Consider the following 11,823-nt stretch of genomic DNA (forward strand, 5'->3'; position numbering starts at 1 on the left):
AACATAAATATTCTCTTTTTCTCATTTTTGTAAATAAATGACAAGATTAAATCTATTTTGCAAATACATAGCTGGGACCCATGGATAAATGTCCTTCACTCTTTCCTTGCAATGGTTCAATGTCTACTGAATCTTTCACTGCCTTACTGGGTTTTAGTGAATCCTTTGTGTGAACTGATAAAGATCTGCATGTTCTTTCATGCAAACAGATTTATAAAATCTTTACACTGATTCCCAGTTATCAGCTGAGTAAATACCTGTGCTCCTGTATGTTCAGGTACATTTGTATGCAGTTTAGCATATAATAAAACACTGAAAAATTCTACATGGTTAAAAAAGTTTTGTTTTAGCAGTCTCCATGTTTTGTACTTGTAGGATTGTTGTACTTGTAGGATTTGATGACTACTGTGTCCCATACAGTGACAGAACTCTGCCTTTTTGTGCAGCAGAAGGAAGCAGTCTGGAGCTGTTATGGTATATTACTGTGTAATTTCAGTGTTTGCTTAGAGAGTCATTAATGTGAAGTTATAGATGCAAAGAACCCTAATTACTCTGTAGGAAATGATATGTGGTAGGATGTGCATGTGTTTTTAAAACATGCTGCAATTTGTGGATTTGTAACTAAATATCTGCATTCAATTTCCATTATTAAATAATTACTTCACACATGTGTTAGCTTCCCTAGACTACCAAACCTGACACTTAAGTGGGTAAGTAAGCACTAGTTTGTATATCCTCGTGTTAACAAGCTTTTAATAACCATGTGGTAAAGTTGTAAAATTGGGATGCAGGCAAAACAGATGAAAAATTAACAGCTAAATCAAAAAAGAAGTATGCTTAGCATTGTAAACTTATAGATTACATCATAAAACCTGTGAAAAACTATCTGGAAAATTCAATTATATTTTCATATTAAGAAGCTCACAGAACTGAAAACATATCAAGCAATAGGCTGTTTTCAGATTGCTTCTTAGCATTTCCAGGATGTTATTTTGTTAGTAGAATATTATAAAAAAATGGGTTTTTTTTCCAAAAAATATCTGATTTAAAAATGCGAAGTATTTCGAAAATAGGTATTAAAACTAGCAACTCACTTATTAAGACAAATGTCACTCTTAATGAAACAGTCTCTCAGTCATTTGCATGTCTCAAGGGAGACAGAGCACTGCTATCAGAAATAGCAGATGACTGATACAGTTAAAGTATCAATCCCCTTTGTCATGTCATTGGACTCTGATCTAAATCAATGGGGAAATGTCCCCTAATATGCCTACTTGTCCCTTTACTGAAAAATCTTTTGCCCTGGTCTGATGCCAGGATCAATGAATCCTCATGTTTTCTGTTGAAGTCTCTGAGTTCACGTGTGGAAGGGGTTACTTGGGATGGTGACAGCAGCGGCAGGGGACGGCCCTTGAACTGAAAGCACCTTCCACCCTAAAGCTGGCTGGGGATTGCTGTAAGCAAACCCAGAAACATTTAAAGTGAAAGCAATCTGGGGAGAGACTGGCCACTTCAGAAAGGCATGCATATGTAAACATGTGGCTTTTCAGTCTACAGCTGTATTTTGTAGAAGTGCTATTGTCAAGCTAGACTAGATTACTCTGACCCTCACAGACCTGCTTGGAGGCTGAATAACACATCTAGCAAACTCACTGGGGTATTGATTCCAAAGGAAGTCAAGCAGATTGAAAATAGTCTCTTTTTTTTTTTTTTTCCCTGAAAATAATATGAGTCCTTCTCTCAATAAAAATGCTGAGAAACCCATGGTTTAATTTGCTGGGTGCAGGGCCAGAGATGTGTGGTACACCAGACCTCATAGAAGTGGCTAAAGAAAAGGAGAAGCTCTTGCATCTCGTGTGTGTTAATTTTCCAGTTGTGTGTGTTAATATTCCAGTTTGAGTGTGTTAATTTTCCAGTGCCATTTCTGCTTTCTGCTACAAGGAATACATGGCTTATATTTTCAGACTGTTTTACATACTCAGGTTATTCCAAACCATCTTTTATGAATATAAAAAAACTACAGTGAAATGTTAGAGTCACAAATCAAACATAACACTCTTCCAGCAAGAATGAAATGAAGGAGCAGAGACTTATTTTCAACAGAGTTTGCAGGACAAATCCTTTTCCAGTGTCACACAGCATCAACTTTACAAAAATTAAAATTAACAAAATAATATATAGGTCTGTGAAACAGAGTTGAGTTTCATTCCTAAATAGCTTATATATGGCTTTTGGCTATGTTTGAAAGCGTGTACATTCCAGTTTAGTTTTTAATAAAATTAATACTTGCACCTGGCACCACTCTGTTCTAGCGGCAGTGGAACAGATCTATAATTGCAATTATACTCCTCCTGGGTGATTTAGTTCAACTCCCCATGCCATGCAGGATATTCCCTACATTATTTCTACTACTTATCTAATCTATTATTGAACAGTTCTGGTGATGGTGCCTCAATTACCTCCATTACCTCTCTCCCAGTGCTTAACGCTCTGTCTGATATGATTCCCTCCCGCCCCACAACGAGCGCCTCGGGTTGTGTCACATGTAGTTTTAGGCTGTGTTTCTTGGTTTGATCCTTTCACATTCTGAGAAACCCCCACTTTGAAAAGGTTTACAGTGTCATCAGGACTTGGGTAGTTTCTTTCATCCTCAGGCTTATGAGCTGGGATCCCACCTAATCCTTCTACTGTTGACGTGGCTTTTCTTTGCCCTTTCCTGAAGTATTTACTGTGTGTGCTCTGCCTTGCTGTCTTCCCAAATGCACAGACAGAAGCCATCATACTGCAGGGAATGAATACCTAAGCTGGTGATGTACAAAGCTTAAAAAAGTTTCCTATATCCCCTTTTCTTCATATTTTAGTGACACAATAGACTGCAATATGGTGATAATTCTATTATTTTTGTTCAAGGTCTGTGTTTTAGTATGTTGCTTAGATTTATTTATAGAATAAATCTTTTTATCAACGCACCTATTCACCTATCTCTACACCTACCCACCTCTTGTCTGCCTGTCAATATATCTGCCTCACTCTCACTCCTGCTGTACAGTCTCTCCACAGTGTATCGACATCACCACATATTTTGCTCACAGAAGCAGATCTATGGCTCCTACCCTTAATTTCAAGTCAGCAGCACTTCTCTCAAGAGCATCTGCCAGTGACGCCACTGCCCTAAATATTATGTCCAAGGGGAAATGCTAAAGAAGAAATATGGTTTATTATGTGTTTAGCATAGCAAAATGGGACCCACCCTGGCTATGATCTTAATGCTGAGAAACACAAATGTATCACACATCAGCGATGATGCTGATGGTGAGATTTCCTCTGCTGAGGAAACACGAAGTAACTTGAAATCTTCTCCAGTTTTCTCACCATGTGTGCTGGAGAACAAAGCCCGGTTAGGAAGGTCCTGGTTGTCACCACACACAATATGCAAACCAGAACCTTCTCCTATCTGTGAAGGTTTCCAAGATTTCCAGGTTACATACACAATCTCTATTGCATCTGCATGTAATACACTCCTGAGCCTTTTGCTGTGCCTATTGGTTACCTGTGAACAGATGGGAGTGATGGGAAGAGCAGCATAATTCCTTGGGGCAGAAGGTGGAGGATAGATGTGAGGGGAGCAGACACACCATCAGGGCTGGCTGATCTCTAGCAGAGGCTTGGTGTGGACTCAGATTTGTGCCAGTTTCCTTGTATCACTGCTGTGGGAGAAAAGGGCTGTGAAATGCAGAGTGCACAACCTGTTCACCACCCAGGGCTGGGGCTGGTGCTCTTCCACTGCTTCTGACCAGCAGATCTAATTCTGTCAGGATGTCAGGGCACTTCAGGGGTTAATTTGGCTTTATATAATATATATTGTCTTGCTGTGCATTTAGTAGGCAGTATTTAACCTGGGATGAAAAAACTGAAAGGGGAGAATTAAAGAAGAGGGATAACTTGCCAAGCTGCTCAGGGTTATGTGGGAAGTCTGTGACAGGGTGAAGATGAGATCCCAGGCCTACAGAAATTTGATATCCTGACAGGAGGAAGACAATATCTAGATTTTCGAAGTTCATGCTTCCTTTTTATTATTTCTCCTCAGACAAGGAATACTGGCTATAAGTCTGGTAAGAATTCTTTCAGTGAAGTATTTCTTTAAATGTTAATGCTGATTTGTCTGAAATCCATCATGCAAAAGAAAGTATTTGGCTGAAATGATTAGCTCTTGGTCATTCTGGAAACACTGCAAAATCATCAGAGTTTTTAGATGCAAGATTTTCAAAATGACAAGTGTTAATTTTGAGATTTGAAACAATGGCTTTTTATTTTTTTCTCTGAAAAAGGGAAGATAATTACAGATCAACCAAATGAAACTTCAGATGTCTGAAGTAGAAACAAAATGTTGACCAATTAGAGAAACTAATTTTCAAATATTTGTGATTATTTTTCCATTTTTGACAGATTTATTTGGAAGACAAATATTTTAAAAGTCACTGTTTTTGTGGACATGTAAAATTATTTCATTAACAGATTAAAAAATCAATAAGGATTAAAGAGGAACAAAGTTCAGATACTTCTGAGCATTTTTCTCTAATTTCATCATTCAATACTGTATTTGGTTCATGGATTTAAGACTTTAAGGTCATGTTAGGGGCCAACCCAACCCAAAGGCATGCTTTAAGTTCTCAAGTTATCTGTATACCCACAAAATCCAGATCCCACAGCCACATTTTACTGCACAAGTAAATGCATGAAAACTGTTCAAGCACTATTTCCAATGGCAGTATGGTGAAATCAATGTTGATTTTAATTATGCTTTGGAAGTAATCCATGGATTAGCTCATAAGAAAAAAAAAAAAAATGAGGAGGAGTTCAACATTACGTGTACAAGTGTGAGAAACGCAGTCTGACACAACCAGCAAGAAATGGCTCTGCATAGCCCAGCTTTGTGCACTTTGAAAGACCTTCATGACCACTCTCTGGAGCATGAAATAAAGTTCTTAAGTATGACTGCAACTCTGTTAAGAGTGTTCATGTTTCACCATACTTTGGTTATTGTTCCCTGAAGACAGTGAGAAACTGTGCCCTTTCTCCATGACTTAGGCAACGCTGCTGAAGAAGCGGCACACACTCACATATTTTATGAACAGTTGTAATAATGTAAACTCCTCAGAACTTGGAATGCAGAAACTGAACAGAGTAGAATTTTTCATGCTCCTGGGGAGGAGACTGAAACCTGTTTCAAAATATTTTAAAATCTATAAATATCAGATTTAGTGTCATCAAAATTCAAATTGTAGATCCCAAGAGGACAACATAATATAGTGTCATTGTCACTGGAAAGCATATTCCTTTAATAGTTAAGGGCTCAATTCTGCAAGCTCAGATGGAAAAAACTCCTGTTGGAGTAATTGTGAGAAAAAATCATCCAGAACTGGAACCCCACTTGCCTGTAAAGTAAAATGAGTACCAATGGCATAAAAAATTACTACCAGTGTTGAAGTAGTTATTATGACAGAAACCAAATAAAGGAGTCCTGAAAAAAAGAGTCAGTAATTCACAGTTTTATTTGGCTCTGTATGAACAGAAAAAGAACTCAAAAGGAGAGGAAGGGAAAGCACATTGTTACAACATTTGGAGAAAGATTCAGTGAGTTACCAGCCCATACAACTACCAGTGGTATTTCTTTCCTGTTAGATTAAAATGTGTTTAGTTTACATATAACTTATATATTGGATATTACCAATGGTGATATTCTGGTTTTAAATTAATGTGATCAAAATGAGTTCATTAAACCACCATCAAAATAGATGTTTGTATAGAAAATATAGAGCAGGTCAAACAGACTGAAAATGTGTGATGTGGATTAAAGCTGATGTCAGTGTAGTGGATGGCCACTTCTGATCAGGTGCAAGGATTTAAAGCTGTGGTAACATTAGTTAAGCAGTTATTCTGTTCCTGAGTTATGACAGAAGGATTCACAGCACAATCTGGAATTGCAGAGGATTCAAACTTCATTTCTTCAGACTTCACAAACAAATGGCAGAGCTATGAACTAGATCCTATGTAAGTAATTAAGTTTAAGTGATTAGAACATTTGTGACATTAGTTATAGATAATTTAGTTTCTATAATCTAATCTGATTTCCTAATGAACTCTTGATTTAACATCTCTTGTTACCTGACACGCCTGGCTGAATATTTTTAAGATTTCTGCTGAAGGAGGGACCAATAAAAATTCATACAATTGTTCATAGTTATGTGCTTGTTTTACAGACAAACAATTGATATAATCAGACACTCTGCTCAGATTTTATTTTTTTTCTGTAGAGAAGAGACCTAAAATGTAGCTTCATTTTCTGTTTGAAGACTTTCTGGTGAAAGAAGATGTGGTCTGACTGCCTTTCAGCATGCTCCACCTGTTTGAAGCCTGGGCTCAATAGGAAAAACAATCCTGAGACTTCTCTAAGTAACAGTGCTGGAGAACTGGTCTTTGGTCACATCTTGACTGAGGACATAAGTTTGACTAACACAGGTTCTCTTCTGCACAGGACATGTTCAAAAATCTAATTCTGTGAAAATATATCTAATAAGAATCCTAGCTGAACATAACATTTGCCCAATTTATTCATAAATCAACCAAGGAATCCACATATGCGTTTCTGCAATTTATCCTTTTAAAAGTATTCAGTAAGTACTTACAGGGAAGAAAACCCTGCTGAGCTAGTTAATCATTATTTTGAGAGCAAAGAAAAAGGAGAGCTAAACTATAATTATAACCTTGGTGATAATGTATGTAGGAATCTTTCTTAATCCAGGCTAATCTTGTTCCGTGTTCTTGCCTACTATAAAAATCTGAACGATTTTTGACAAGATCCAAAGTTTTGTCAGTTGTTAAGAATTAATTGAAAAAATTACTAGAGCACAGCAGCCATTTCAAAGGGACTGACCCAGAACCAATTAGAATTTTGTAACAATTGACCATTCACCACAAAACAGTTATCATGAGCTTTGGCCTCTGAAGTGTGGTGTTGGGGGTGGGGGAGAATCAGATTAAAGAAACTTTAAGTTTTTCCCCTTTAACTAAAATATCGTTAGTAGCAGCTTTCTCCACACAACTATCAATCAACTTATCCAGGTTTTAAAGGCTATGCTCAGCTTGCAGGAACAGGGTACAGAGTATAATGGATGCTTATCCCCTGGCTTTAGATGATACACAATATAGGTTACTATCTTGAAAAAACAGGTCAGACATAGGAACATTCTTTATCAAATTGCTGTTGACAGCCCAAACAAGAGATTGAAGAACACCACAAAAACGTTCTTTCATCTAAAGACAACAGAATTTATAATTGGTCATTCTTTCGTCCTTCATCCTCTCCTCAGCAGGAAAAAGAAAATTCCTAGTGCTGTTTCTTGAACATGGTCAGCACGAGGGTAGGCTGAGAAATAGGTTCAGTGTTCAGTCTTTTCTCTTAATGTTCCAGCTACTGATCGGGAGGAAAAGCCAACAGTGGTCTTAAATTTTAAAAAGGAATGAGAACAAGGTGCAGCTTTGTGCAGGATTATCAATATTTTGGGACAATAAATATGTGATTGCTTTGAACAGGAAAATTAAAGGCATAAGTATTTGCCAGATTATTTTATAGTATGTGTAATATTCTGTCTTCTACCTTCAGTCCAAAGAGAATATATGTAGTAGGTATGCAATATAGAAATATGATATATACATGAATAGAAATTAAATATATAGAAATATGTGTGATCACATAATATGTTTTACTATCTACTGCATATGTATACACATATAAATATAAAAATGTAAAAATATTAGACTGAAAAGCATGCTAGAGTCAAATATTTAGTGTTGAAGACTTTTTCCAGAGGATCACTACATTTGAGATGAAAAAGAAAACTTTATCCTGATTTTCTGTCTGTTTCAGGGTGTTAAATTTCACCCAGTTAACTCTCATTTAAGTTGCCTTGGACTGGTGATGCATATTTCCAGGAGATGTTTGCAAACTTAATTTGAAAATACCAGAGACTGAAACATTGCTGTCCCCTTTGGTGTTCCCCTCTAACAGTCAATCCTTCACTAAGAATAGCTAAAAAAAAAAGAGATCAGAGCAATTAAATCACTGTCCCACAAACACTTACACTTTTGCTTATCCTGACACATGTGAGTAGCTCCACTGAACTCAATATAAAGAGAAATCAATAGAACTGGTCATGTGTAACAAGTTAAATATATGAATAAGTGGGTTTAGATTTAAAGTCTGAAATAGGCTTGGAAAAGTCTGCAATAATATTTTTACATATTTTATAAATGAAATTCATCCTGAAGAAAATTCATCCAAGAGATTCAAAGAGTGCATGAATAGATCAAATCATTACTTTAGAAAAAAGCTCAGCTCTGACCACGTTTCTTTAGCTCTGCATCAGTGTTGTGGCTGGCAATAGCAAAAAAAGCCCAAACTGCACAAGATAAAGGTCCATATGGATCTGTAAGCCTGTTTCCCAAAAGGAGCAGCAACCATAATGCTTAAATGCCAGCTAGAAAGGCAAAGCCCCTCAATTTGGTTATACACCTACATAAAGTTCCTGGTGAGGAACTGAGTTTCATTTGTAGCAGCCTTAGATTAAAAACACTTGTTACAAGATTTAGAGAGGGCAAAAGGCTGTTGTGTGCTTCTTAAGAATCTATAAAAGCCTTTGCTGACAAGGGGACCTCTGTAGGGAAACTCCCTGGGTTGGAAGCACAGGACTGCACATTCTCCTTGTTTTTGAAGGTAAGCAAAGCAAGTCCTGGATGATGGGAACTTTTCTGATGGAGACTTCCTTTTAGGGTGACTCATAGTATGAGGTCTTCCCATACTTCCCATTCAGCTAGAGGATCATACTGGTAGTTGCTACATGGGAATAGCTAAAGAGAGAAAGTTTGTGACAAATCAAGGAGTCTAAAGGTGCCTTACTTCTTTGGGTTTCTTGCAAACAACTTGGAAAAATTTGCAGACTGTGTTCTATATTTCTTTGCTGTACATAGCTTTGAGTAAAATCATTCTAAGATAGTAATGAATCCTGTCAACTCCCTCTTATGAAATTCAGGTTGTTTAAAGGCAGGAGAGGGGATGAGATTTCATTTGAAGTAAAGCTTTGACTGTTCCTAGTGTTACAGCACTGCCCAAACACCCTAATGGAGCAGGGGAAAAGGAGATCTGCAGAACAAGGACTTCTTGGCTTCCTTGCTTATGCAAAAGGACAACGTGGGACTCTCACTCGAGCTTGGTTTCTAGATGAGTGTAAGTCCAGCCACTTCAGTGGATTTATTTCCAATTCGTTTAAAGTCATTGTGAAAAGAAACAGACACAAAGTTTGCTTTGGCACTGCACATTGTGTTGCGTCACTGTCTAGCAAGTTTCCCATTGCACATTTTTTCAAAAGGATGCATCTGCCAGCCCAATACAAACAAAAAAAACTTGCATGTGTCTTATGTTAAAGCTGAATGGGAAACGTGATGCCACATCAGTGTTGTCCATTCAGGACTTAAAGCCCTGTTGCCTCATAAAAAATATCAGAGACACTGTATGCATATTTTTTCCTTCCCATATTAAACCATAAAAGCTGGGATCAAAACCTAAAAAATTAAAAAGATACTGTATCATCAATCATTGAGACCCTTTTGTACCATTTTGCCATACTCCTCTGCACAGCATAGTCGGTCTTGGAATAATTTCTGGCCTTATTTTAATGGTCATAACTTGGTGGTTGTTAATTAGACAAATCCTGAAAAATCTCAGTTTGCATGCAGTCTGGAAAACCCGCGATGCTCCAGAGGTTGTGCAGACTCCCCAGAGATCTTTCTATGACTTGAATGTTTATTTCCCCTTCTTTTTCTTTCTACCTTTTCTGCTTCACACACATATCCCCTAAGTCTTTGGTTTTGTGTTGCTCTACTCATTCCTAAGCCATTGGACACTCTGAATCAAGCTCTCTAGAAGTTCTATTGTATTCCTATGGTGGGAGCAGAGTGCAGTTTGCAGGATTCCCTGATTTTGCTCTCAGACTATTCAGTGCAGCCTTGCAGTGAATATTATTACTCTCAGTTGTGTCTTGAGCTCACCCTCCCTCTGTGTGAGCTGGACTGTGAGCTCTGAGACAGCCCAGTAGCTGCTTCTATGCAACTGTTTCAACTGGAATAATTACTCAAAACCAACCTGCCACAATAAAGTGTGTTTTGTTTGGCCAATTTGTCATCTGTGACAATATCAATGAACTGATAGCTTGGTGGCAGTCTAAAACAGATTTTACTCTTCATCACTGTTGATCTAAATAAGGAAGACAAATAGTGTGTTTTCCTTAATGTGTAGAGGGCTGGGGAACAAAGCAAATTTCTACCAAAACTAAGAGCTGGAACAAGCCCAGTGAATAACAAATTGTGTCTTAATCCCCAGCCCACCCTAACCCTTACAACTCTCACTTGTACGTACCTTTTTGCTTTTCATGACTACAGGAAGAGACTCTGAATTTGGATTCCCATCTGGTCTAATCTCTGTTTTGCTGTGATTTATTATTCACCAGAAAGCTGAGAGGCTGTGAGGGCCCATGTGCTTCGTGACAAGCTGATGCTGTTGTGACATCTCACTATGTCACACTTCATGTCAGGGAGCAGGAAACATGGGGCAAACAAACCAAACCAAACCAAACCAAACCAAACCAAACCAAACCAAACCAAACCAAACCAAACCAAGCCAAGCCAAGCCAAGCCAAACCAAACCAAACCAAACCAAACCAAACCAACAAAAACCAAAACAAACCAAAACAAACCAAAAAAAAACCCATGAAAGAAAATGACCCAAAACAAAATCAAAACAATCCCCCCAAACCATGAAACAATTTATCCATTACTCAAAAGTTACAGTCTATGTCTGGTACTATAATTTCCTTATCCACCTAGCAGCTTTCCCTAGTGCTAGTTTTTTCTCATGTTTGCCAGCCAAAACTGATGTTTTACAACCTTCATCAGCTTCTCTCAATAATAGACCTCCTATCTGTAATGCTGACTGTAATGGCAATAGCAGCAGTGGGTGAAACATATATTCTTTATTCTGTTATTCTAAGGAAGGGATAAAATAGACAGGGCTTGTGGGTTGATGCAAGCTGTAGCTGCCATTGCTGCCTTTCCTTTTATAACATTCCTTTTTATTGTGATTAATACTGAGTTTATACTATTTAGCAGTGCATGATAGAAAATGTTTCCATCTGATTGTCTCTGCAGGTCTGAATTATGGGATGGAGTTGTAATATACATTTACCACATCTTCTTTATGTACTTCCAGCTGTAGCACACAAATAACTCATGAGAGTTCTCAATCTCTTCTCTATCAGGGGAATGTCTAGAAAGAGACTGTGATTGCCCAATATTCATTGTGAGATATCAGCTATTCCCATCTAAATAAACAGTGTTTGGAGGTTTTTGGCTCATGCACTGTGTTCAGCCCACATGCACACAAGAATTCTCCCCACAAGAATTCTCTGTGGGCTTTGTTGATCAGTGGTAATTGCTCAGGTAAATAATGTATTATTGAGCCCATGGCTGTGCATGCTGGTGAAGATTCATGAGTGCAAACAGTGAACGTGTGGCTCCTGCAAGCGCTCATGGTGAGTCTCATTGTTTTTCTCCAGAGTGTCTCTGCTTATGAAACCTGAGCACATAGATCAGTTCTGAAATATCTGGATATAAACACGTATGAATTTATTACAGTACAAGTGAATCAGTGCAGTGACTGTTTCATTTGTATATGTGCACTGTGACATAGAACAGCAATGAAGGTCCAGCTTG

This window comes from Pseudopodoces humilis, chromosome 6, assembly GCF_049639895.1.
Source record: "Pseudopodoces humilis isolate 2021_Gansu_Grassland_sample_001 chromosome 6, ASM4963989v1, whole genome shotgun sequence".
Lineage (NCBI taxonomy): Eukaryota > Metazoa > Chordata > Aves > Passeriformes > Paridae > Pseudopodoces > Pseudopodoces humilis.